Below are 10,702 nucleotides of genomic sequence, written 5' to 3'. Positions count from 1 at the left end.
TTGATTTTAATTTAAATAAAAATTTTTATTCTATTTATTTATGAAATAAATTGATTGCATGTGATCTTTTAATTGATAGTCTTTATCACTTGCATATTAATGCAAATGTGAATTTTAACGAGCAAGTAGTAAGTATCATAGGTCAAAAGAGTTCTAGAAATGAAACTAACTAAAACTTACTAATAGCATCATAGACTAGGTATATTGGAGAGGACAGAATAAATAAACTAGAAAAAGATGAGATCCTTGGCTCCTTTGATTTAGAATTATACCCAGCTTGTGGATCTTTCCTTTGAAGAAAAATATCCAAGTTATCCTTTATAAGATATGAGGAAGGGCCACTGATTTACTTGCCCTGGTATACATCGATGTGTGTGGGCCATTTGATGTATAGGTCAGGGGGGTTATACTACTTCATCACCTTTATCGATGATCTATTATGGTATGGATATGTGTATCTAATGAAATATAAGTTTGAAGTCTTTAAAAAGTTTAAAAAATTTAGAAACAAAGTAAAAAAATAAACAGGCAAACTCATCAAGGTTCTTCGATCTAATCGAGGAGGTGAATATCTTAGTAAAAAATTTTTGAGATGTCTTAAGGATTATCGCATAATCTCTTAATGGACTCTTCTTGAAATACCTCAGCTCAACAGGATATCCGAAAGGAGGAATAGAACCCTATTAGATATGGTCAGGTCCATGATGAGCTTCACTGATTTATTCTTATATCTTTGGAAATATGCCTTATTAACTTCAATTCATTTATTGAATAGGATTCTATCAAAATCTATTCCTACCACACCATATGAGATATGGCATAGTAAGAAGCTGAGTCTAGGTTATCTTAAGGCTTGGGGATGTCTGACTGTTGTTAAGAGACAGATGACTGATAAATTAGAGGATAGATCTGTAATAGCCCATTTTATTGGATATCTAAAAAAATCAATGGGATATTACTTCTACTTTTCACAAGATCATAATGTGATTGTGAGTCAGAATGCCATATTTTTAAAAAAATAATTTATCTAGGATGGTGGCAGTGGGAGGTTAGTTGAGCTTGAAGAAAAAGTCTCTGAAGAGCAAAGAGCTATGGATCCTTTGAAACCCATTTTTCATGAGCCAGTAGATGTTCCTCCACCACCTCGTAGATCTATCAGGATCTTCCGACCTCCTAAAAGGTACATGGATATGCTTACAAAGGAAGTAAAAGAAATATTTCTTATAGAAGATAATGTTCATGGTGATGATCCTAATATCTTTGATGAAATGATGTCTGACATCAATTTTAAAAAATGATTGATGTAATGAAGTCAGAGATTGACTCGATGCACTCGAACCAAGTATGGATCTTAATGGATCCATCCGAGGGTATAGTATCCATTGAGTGTAAATGGAACTACAAAAGAAAAATAGGTGCCGATGGTAAGATAGAGACCTATAAAGCTAGGCTCGTGATAAAAGGTTATAGTCAACGTGAAAGCATTGACTATCAGAAAATTTTATTGTCCGCAGCCATACTGAAATCTATCCAGACTTTGTTTGCTATTGCAGCTTATTATGATTACGAAATCTGACAGATGGATGTGAAAACTATTTTTTTGAATGGATATCTTGAAGAAGAATATATATGGAGCAGCTTTTGGGTTTCACATTAGGTGATGGTGTTCATCGAGTTTGTAAGCCGCAAAGGTCTATATATAGATTAAAGCAAGCTTCTCAGAGTTGGAATCTTCACTCTGATGATACGATCAAATCGTTTGATTTCATCAAGAATGAAAAGAAACTTTGTGTATACAAGAGAGTCAATGAGAGTGCAATAACATTCCTTATATTGTATGTGGATGATATTCTCCTCATTGAAAATGATATTTCCATGCTGACCTTGATCAAAAGATCGTTGTCCAAAAAAATTTTCATAAAAGATCTAGAAGAAGTATCCTATATTCTTAGAATAAAAGTTTATAGGAATAGATCTAAAAGGATGCTAGGTCTGTCACAAAAGCCGTACATAGAGAAAGTGCTGAAGAGATTCGGCATAAAAAACTTTAAAAGAAGAATTTTACCTCTTAGGCATAGTATTCATCTTCTCTAAGATGATGTGTCTAACAACATTTGAGAAAGTTCAGTGCATGAGTAGGATTCTTTATGCTTGGCATAGGAAGCCTCATGTATGCCATGCTGTGTACTCAACCTGATATTGTCCTTGCTGTGAGTGTCACGAGTAGGTATTAGCCAAATCCAGATGAAGAGCATTGGATAGCTATGAAGAGCATTCTTAAGTACTTGAGAAGAACTAAGGATTTGTTCTTGCTTTTTGAAGGAGGTTTTGTGTTACGAGTCAAGGGGTATACTGATTCAGACTTCATGTTTGATCCTGATGATAAAAAGTCTACGTCAGGATATATGTTCACATGCAATGGTGGCACAATCAGTTGGAAGAGTTTCAAGCAACCCATCATAGTAGATTCGACCACAGAAGATAAATATGTCGTTGCTTTGGATGCCGCAGAGAAAGGCTTCTGGTTCAAAAAGTTCATCATAGATCTTGGGGTTATGACATCAGATGTCATTCCACTTTATTGCGACAATAATAGAACCATAGCACTTGTTAAAAAGCTGAGATCTCATCAGAAATTAAAGCACATCAAGCGGCGGTCCATATCATACGTGACTATCTTGAAAAGAAATATGTTGAGGCGTGAAGAGCAGACTCCACGGATAATGTAGCAAACCTACTAATAAAACAATTGAGCCGGCCAAAGATGGAAGTCCACTTTGAGAAGATGGGACTTAGATTAGTGGCCAATTGGCTTTAGTCAAAGTGAAAGATTATTAGATGTATGCCCTAAAAGCTAATATGGCTGACATATTATAATAAATTTAGGATATAATTTTATACTTAATACATTGATTTGATCAATAAAAGGATAAGTTTAATTTTTATTCAATAGTGATGTGTCTTTGAATCATCCATAAAATTAATACTTCGATACATATTCTCAAGGTATTGAGAATTAGAGGTATGTATAATTAATTCTTAAATACTCTTGATCATAGTATCATCACGAGGATGGTGATCGATTCAAATAGATCGGCACATAGATCGATTCCTTCTAAGTAGATGAGTCTCTAGTCTACTATGTAACGATACTAAACAACGAGTGCAGATAGTTGTTAGAAAATAATTAGTACTAAGCATGACCATATAAAAGATCACTTGAATTTTTAATCAATCATCAGTGATTATCTTAATGTTATAGTTGTGTGAATGATTTTTTGATCAATAATGGTATGACTGCTCATATTGAGGCTACTAGAGTTTGACTGACACATAAATATGGCCTCATTGAGATCTTGAAAAAGAAATTGACGATAATTGATTTACTGTAGGAGTAGGGTGCGTATCTAGATGGAATCTATCGATTTTGATGGAGAGGAGTAGTCCTATGAGATTTGAGAAACTAAGTCCGAGAGTCTACGAGGATGGTGATCATCGAACTCATTAGATTCGATTGTTCTAATCAATGGGTTGGCCAAGTTCTCCTTTCAGTCGATCTTCTTAAGGTCGACTTTACCTCAATTTTTTTAGATAAGGTGATTGCATTGCAGAAAGTATTTAGTTCTCAGATGAAACATCAGTTCTTTATCTTGAGCTATGGTTCTAGTACTGCTGTCAATACAAAAGGATGGGACCATCAACGAATGGTGCCCCTCCAAGCTCACTAATAAACTTCCATGACCAAACAACTTTTTTACCAGCATCAAATATCGCAAAAAACTCCGTATCACAAATAAAATTATCTACTAAATACTACATGGAATCTTTCTAGTGCATCACTCCTCTTTTTAGGGTAAAAACATAACCTGACATAACTTTATCATTTCGATCAGACTAGAAACGAAAATTTATATTCTATAAGTTTTAAGTCAGGTTCTCCATAAATGAGCTACTTGTCCTTAGTATTTCATAAATACTTAAGGATGATTTTCATAACCTTCCAAACCTTTATGAAAAACAGAGATATCATTTTCGATTAAGAGAATTTTATTCCAAACAATACAAAGAATACTATTACAAAACTATTAGTCTATTTATACATACAGGATTCTGCTTCATTCTTAACAAAGCTATACATTCAAAATATATGTTCCAACTCCGAGAAGCTTGATTCAATCTGAATCAACTTGAAGATTGTCAAAAGAAAAAACATCTCATAATAGTCAATACTATATCTTTGATGAAATTTCTTGGCAATCAGACAGAATTAATAGGTCTCCACCTTTCTGTTTGCGCCTCTTATCCATCTAAAATCCACTTACACCCTATAAGCCTTATCCCTTTAGGTGAACCAACAAATATCCATACATCATCGATCTTCATGGACTTCATTTTAGATTTAATGGCTCCAAGCCACTTCTCAAAGTTAGATCCCTGTATGGCATCTGTATGGGAGATCAAATCCCCATCTCAAACCTAAAAATTGAAGTATCTATTTGGCTGACACGATACTCTACCTTATCTACTCAAAGATGCCCTTACATCGGGCTCCAGATTTGATCTAATCAACTCTGATTCTGTTAGTTTATGTAGCAGTGTTAGTTCCTCTATCTATTAAGGTTCACCAAGCTTGTTCTTATTAGCATCAGTTCCTTCACTAAAAAATTTTTTTTGCAAAAATAATGCCTTATTATTTACAAACATCTTATGTCCATTAGGAAGATAGAAGAAATATCTCTAATTTCTTTGATATATCCTAAAACAATATTTATCAGACCAAAATCTAAGCTAGTCGATTTGTGAATATTTCACATAAGCTCGACACTCCAAACCTTAAGATAAGAGAGCATCGAATTACCCAAGTCCATATTTCATATGAAGATTTGGTGACCGATTTGCTCGGAATGTTCTTGAGCACATATTAAGTAGTCTCTAAAACATAACCTCAGATAGACTAGTAAACCCCAACATGGACCAAATCATATCTAACAAAGTTTATTTTCTTCTTTCAGATATCCTTTTAAACTGTGGTATCCTAAAAGAGGTCCATTGAGAGAGAATCCAATTCTCTTCAAGACATATCAAAAACTTACTGTAAAGATATTCACTTCATCAGTCTAACTTATGATTTGTAATACTCTTTGCAGTTTATTTTTCTACCTTATTACATAATCATTTGAATATTTCAACTAATTCAAACTTGTGCTTCATAAGCTAGACATACCCATACCAAGATAGGTTGTCTAAGATTTTAATATAGTAAAGCCCGCTTTTGGCACTTATATTCATGAATGCAAATACATCAATATGTATCAAACTCTGAATATTATTGGCTTATTCATCCTTTCTAATAAAAGGTGACTAAGTCAACTATGCCAAAGGCAGGCTTCAGTGATATTATCTAATTTAGGATGTTAGTTAGATGTGTACTTTATACTAACAGGCTGTGATATTGAGTTTATGCCATTTTTAATTATCCATTCATTATTATAGTATTATTCACAATGATATTACAATAATCATTCTTATTGACACCACCAATATAAGATTGGACAATAGTGACAAACACTTAAAATGACATCATCAGGGTTGAAAATAAGCTCAACAATTCTTAATGTTAGGATTAGAACAGACTTCCATTTTTTACATTCAGGAGTCTCTTGCCGTTTTCAAACCTTCTAGTATCCTGAAGTCTTTGCAATTAATTGCAAACATAATTTACATTGTCGGTATCCAATATCCAGATTATAGAATCACCAATAGAGAAATTTTAAGAAGTTATCATATAACTATCTTGACCAATAACTATTTGCTGATTTCTCTTTTAGGCCTGTTTGGGTTAAGAAAACCAAAATATTAAGGATAATTGCTCTTCCAATAATCCAGCTTCTTCTAAAGAAGCATTCTGTCTAATTATGGTGAGCCTTAGACTTCTTGATCAATTCAGGCTCAAGGACTATGCTTAACTTCTGATGCTGCCTATCGAAGTTAGATCCGATAACATTGTCACTGTCTAATAGTGGACAGAGCGATAATATTCTAGCCATTTCTGAAAAGAGAATAATTGACTTACTAGTATATAAACTATTTTAAGCCTAAAGATTTAGATTTTAGTCTAAAAATTTTTCTACTATTTTATATGAATTAGTAGCCTTTGTCTCCAATTTAAGGAATTACTTTAATTTCTTAATGGGTACTAGAATCCATATAAACTACATATAGGTCTAAAGAAGGCTCAACCAACCCATGTGCATCTATGGATAGGTTCTTAACTAATTATTTCTCCAAACAACTTCTAGTAATTGATTTTGCCCCAGGTGCCTTTTTAGTAGGCGGAGGCCTCCGCTAAAAGTTCTAGTTAGGTCCAACCATTAACATGAACATACTCAAAAATCTAACTAACAAATGATCAGGCCCGAAGAAGGCTCAGCTAATCGAACCACCATCAGAGAGACTCAACTGAGTCATCATATGATGAATAATAATTCTATGATTTAGAGAAACATCAGACGGATGGTGTCTATAATATCAATCTGAAGTAATGGACCCATTACCATTCACCTTAATAGGAGGCTATGATCTAGTTATCCCCATAACTAGCTCATTTTATGGATCTAATAATTTAAAAGATTTGATTAAATTTTTTGAAAGATATCAGTCGACCTGCAAGTCATAAATCCTTTCACTGACTTCATCAAGTCATGAAAAAGATTAGAGTCTAGCTGATCTAGCTGGCACGTTGTAAATCCTCTCACTGACTTTACTAAGTCATGAGAAGGACTAGAGATAAGTCGGTCCAGGGCACCTATATCAGTCACACTAATTAACCTCAATGATATAGGTTAACTCGAATCACTTAACGATCTAATTAGTCCAATGACTCAAGCTTGATCATGAGCCACAATTAAGGTCCATTTGGTCTAATCAAAGATATGGACTCGACCAACTATAACTATTGTATTTGATCTAAAATATCCTTGACCTAATCTAAATTAACTATTGGTTAGATCAGATCCACTACCCTTTTAGTTTGTTAAGTATTTGATTTTAACCTTAGGTCTAACGCAATTAGAAAGACCTGATTTGAGCTAACCTATGCCCCATGTTTTATGCAATATCATTAGATCTTTAATCATAATTATAGATCTAAAATATACTTCTAAATTCTTAATTAAGTGTAGCATTAATATGGATTAAGGTTATTAATTGAAACTATTTTAATTTTATAAAATAATTTTATATCATTTTTATGCAAAATTTTTTGTTATGAAAACTAGGTTGGCTCACCTTTGAATTGAGTTGGCTCACTTCAGTAGATCGACTAAGTCTGATATTTGATCAACTAACTGATCATGAATAGTAACCATTACTATTCGGCCTGAGACAGCTGGGTCAGGTTAGTCAGCACTGAGCCGACTAAATTAAGAGACTGGGTCAACTCAGTTCAAAACTGAGTCGGCTCAGTGGCATGCCAACAGGTATCATATAGTTTTAGATCTGAAAATTCTTATATAAACTGAAATAAAATCAATCATAATGAACTTTTAGATCATATCTAAATATTTTATGATTCTAAATTTTATTTTTTATGATTAAAATAATTTTAATCATATAGATTAGATGTTTTACTTTTTATACAACTCATACATTGTATCACATACAACTAATCTTAGGGCTTCAACATCTAGGATTTTGTAGAAAAGTAAGTTCTTTCTTTTACGTTCTTCCTTATGGAATTAAATCGCATGGCACTCCTACACACCAAAAGAGCACCCTATTGAATAGGAAGTGAGGACCTTTAAACTCTTTTTGCTGCTATGATCGGATGGTCTGGTGATCAACCTAATCTAAGTCCTTGCTAATTAGATCATCTAATCTACTCACATACCATATATGCAAAAATTTAGATCTAATTTAAATTATATTAGATCTGATTTTTATATTAGATCATATCTAAAATTAGATCATAATATATCCCATGTATTACTAAAGCTAGATTTTCAATCTACATACATATATGTTCATGTCATAACGAACCTACACTTTGAAACCAGCTGAAGGGAAGCGTGGCGATTTTGTGCATGTATTTTTAAAATTTTTATGGTAGAACATATATAGATTAAATAATTTAATCCACAATGCATGTATAGATCAAATCTAAAACTACCATACAGGATCTATGATATGAACTAATATGCATATATGTAAATCTGAAATCTAAAATTCAACAAATAAAGATCTTATCTATATTATATTTAGATCATATCTAAAAAATAAATTGAGTTCAAAACTCTATATTTGAGCGTAGGTAGCAGATCACCATATCTGAAATCTATGGTAGTTGGTTTTTCATGATGCTCAGCAGCCGCATGCGCATCCAGCCTCTATGGGTATCTACACGAAGCCCTTGTGCTAATTGGTATTGCTGGGAGTGCTAGCTCGTGAGATACCTTTTATTGGCTAATCTAAGAAGAACATGAAAAAGAAGAATAAGAAGATCCTCTACTTTTTTTTTCTGGATCCATGCATTAGATCTCTACGATAGAGATCTAGAGAAGAACCCTTTCTTTTTAATTCTCCTACGCACAAGAGAGAACCTATCTCTCTTCCTTTCACGCCTTCAAGAAGAACTTTTCTTATCTAATTTTTTATGGTAAAAATTAGATCTAATCTAGATTTTTCATGTAGAAAATTATATGGAATCCTAAGTCCTAGAAGAATCAAAAAAGAAAGACCCAAGAGAAGAACCGTTCTTCTCTTTTCTTCTTCCTTTTCTTCATGATCTAGAGCTTTAGGAAGCGTTCAACGTCCAACCAAAATTTTTTGATATTTCTTCTTTAAATCCTCATGTTAAAAATTAGATCTAATCTAATTTTCATGCTAGAAAAAAAATAAGAAGAAATTTAGGAGAAGAACTCTTTCTTCTCCAAGGGCTGTGCACTAGAAAGAAGATCTTTTCTTCTTCCTTCTCTTCCTTTCGTTGGGAAGAACTTTCCTTCCCTATTTTCTACTAAACCAGCAAAAAGGCTTCTCTTTGACACCTTAGAACCAGCAGTAAACTCTCATAAGAATTCCTTCAAAAGGGGTTAGAAAAGAGGCTTGATGTGGAAAAGTATGGGGCATCCAACCCTTGGATGCCTTAGATGCCTTGGATGCCTCATCCTAAAAAGTAGGCAATAAGGGAGAGAAGGGCCAGGGGTGCCAAATTTCTTCACGGAAGAGGGGGTGGGGGGGGGATGTGTGGGTGCTAGCGCTCTTCTCTGGGCATGGATATGTCATGGTGAAAGGAGTGGGGCATGGAGAATAAATAGGCACATGGGTTTGGGTAGTTAGCCAAGTTTGATTGTGTCCTAGTCCAAATAGGACTCTTGATTCTTGGTCAAACTCTAATTAATTTTTAGATCCAATCCTAACCAACTTAGGATTTAGTTATAACAAACTAACTAATTAGGTCTTAGCCCAATTAGAAAATCAATTAGGTCCTAATCTAAAAAGAAAATTAGTTAGATTAAAACTCCATCAATCTAGGGATTGATTTCTTGGATATAAGATCATATCATAATCAACAGGACTTGATCTAATCAAATCTATTTTCCAATAGGATTTAATCCAATCAAATCCAAATCAAATTAAATTGAACCCTTTTCAATTAAATCTAATTTGCATCTTTAAGATCAATTAGAACAAACCCTATTATCCATTGGGGCTTGATCCAATCAATTGAATCTAATTCAATTAGATTTGATCCAATCTCCATTGCTCAAACAAATTGAGTCAATTAACAATCAAATTATTAATTAATTCTTTCTCTAATTTATCAATCCTTAGTAAATAATTTATTACAACTTTTACACAGGATTAATTATCAATCATATTCATAATTAAAACCTTCAATAATTCATAATCATCAATCAGCCATTTTGATCAGACATGTACTTCTATATGTGTAACCCTATAGGTTTGAATCTAAACTGGTAGCACAAGAATAATTTATGTACCAATCGATATAACCATCTAGCAATGGGATCTAACGTCTGGATAAGCCGAATGTATGCTCAGCAATACTTTAGAACTTATATAGATATAGTTACTATATAATTCATCCCTTTGACTCTCGATGCTAAAGGATGACTTAAGGTTAAACTGTTAACCCTAGAATGGTGGTCCACATTGTCTCAACCTCAAAAATTCTATGATTCCTCACTAAGACTACTCTAGCCAGAGTTTTACTGAATTGAAATAAAGTAATGCATTATCTTCAATTTTACTTGGAGCGATCAATCCCATCTTGACTCGCACTCAGACTTTACAAGTACTTGACTGTACTAAAAAACTTTTCATCATGAAATTAGAAATTCGGATAGTCCAGCACTCAATTACAGTGAGTTGCTTGCAACTCACCGAGGCAGCTTTAGGTCAGAGGGACACTTATCCCATCAGAGCAATCTTTGACAGTAGAGTGCTTCGATGTTGGTCATGCTCAATGAAACGTACTCCTAATTAAGAAGACAACTAACTAATATGGCACACAATGACTTATACTTGATATAATTATGATTCTGGTAACAATTATATCGTTTGGTCACGAGCAGGATTTAAGAATTACATGATAAATCCTTTTTTTTATCATTTTGGAAGTAGTTCTAAGGATTTCATCATAATATATAAGTTCTATTTAGGAAGATATATTTCTTATAATTAA

Source organism: Elaeis guineensis, chromosome 14 (assembly GCF_000442705.2).
Source record: "Elaeis guineensis isolate ETL-2024a chromosome 14, EG11, whole genome shotgun sequence".
NCBI lineage: Eukaryota > Viridiplantae > Streptophyta > Magnoliopsida > Arecales > Arecaceae > Elaeis > Elaeis guineensis.
The sequence above is the reverse complement of the archived record's forward strand: the minus strand, read 5'-3'. Positions refer to the sequence as shown.